We start from the raw sequence: 1244 nt of genomic DNA, 5'->3' as shown, positions 1-1244 counted from the left end.
TCGACGCGTCGGGCCGCGCGCTCAGCCACTATCTCGAATTCCTCGTCTTCGTCGGGCAGCTGAGGCAGTCTACACTGCAGTTCCAGGCTATCGGCGAAAGCCTCGGCCTTTTCCTGGTTCGTGTAAACCACCCCCACACTACCGTGGATTGGAGGAATTTTACGGCGAGCGGTCTGTCGCAGGGCCCTCTGCGTTTTCCAGAGGCTGTTGTCTTGTGGATCCAGCGACTCCAGGTGCCTAGCCCAGTTATCCTGGGCCAGTTCATCCAGAGCCGCCTTCACCCGTCTGTTAAGTACGTTTAAGTCATGTCTGTGTCGGGGGAGGCGGGTGCGGGTGGCAAGCCGTTTCGCACGTCGTCTGTCACGTATTAAGTTTTTTATGTCATCGGGGAGGGTGCCCCGGGGGTTTGTCAGTCGGGGGACAATAGTCTCCGTCGTAGTCTGAGTCAGGGCGTTTTTAATGTCAGCTTCAAGGGAGAGGATTGCCGCCTCCAGATCATGTGTGGTTTCGATGACTGGGAGCGCGATGTTTCCTTGCATTACTGCTCGGAAGCGCTCTCAGTCAGTGAACCTCCTCGTGAAGGTGCCTTCATATCTCTGTCTTCGTCCCAGATCCAGAAATATTGGATTGTGGGCGGAAGACCCTTCGTATTGGGTGGATATTTGGGCATTTAACGGTATAGATTTTAAGAGGGCAATGTCGATAACGTCGGGGCGTCCTACGGGTCCGTAATGTGTCGGTTCTGTCGGTCCGAGTATAGTCAAGTCGTCGTGTCTGTCTTGGTAATTCAGCAGGACGCGACCTCTTGTGGTCGTCGTCCCGCTGTGCCATATGGGGGACTTCGCGTTGAAGTCCCCGATGGCAATTGTCTGGGGCCAGGAAAGGATTTTGTCTAAGTCATTGTCAAGTAGTGGTAGTCTGGGTGGGTGGTAACAGGACACCACCGCAACGTCTCCATGCCGTAGCGATCTCACCGCTATCGCCACGGCCTCTGTGTTTTGAGTTTGGAGCCGCTGCAGCGGATAGTGGTCGATGCACTTCTTTACTATGAGTGCAACACCACCCCCGTTACGGTTTCTGTCATGTCTGTATATGTCATAGTCAGGGATGGAGGTACGGGATGCCTCGCTGAGGTAGGTCTCCTGGACAGCCATAACGTCTATGTTTAGACGGTTCAAGATGTCCACGAGTTCCGTTTTTTTGGCCCGGAACCCGTCAAGGTTCCAGGACGAAATTCTCAGCGA

The sequence above is a fragment of the Anoplophora glabripennis genome, unplaced genomic scaffold, assembly GCF_000390285.2.
Source record: "Anoplophora glabripennis isolate ALB-LARVAE unplaced genomic scaffold, Agla_2.0 scaffold847, whole genome shotgun sequence".
Classification (NCBI taxonomy): Eukaryota; Metazoa; Arthropoda; class Insecta; order Coleoptera; family Cerambycidae; genus Anoplophora; species Anoplophora glabripennis.
The sequence above is the reverse complement of the archived record's forward strand: the minus strand, read 5'-3'. Positions refer to the sequence as shown.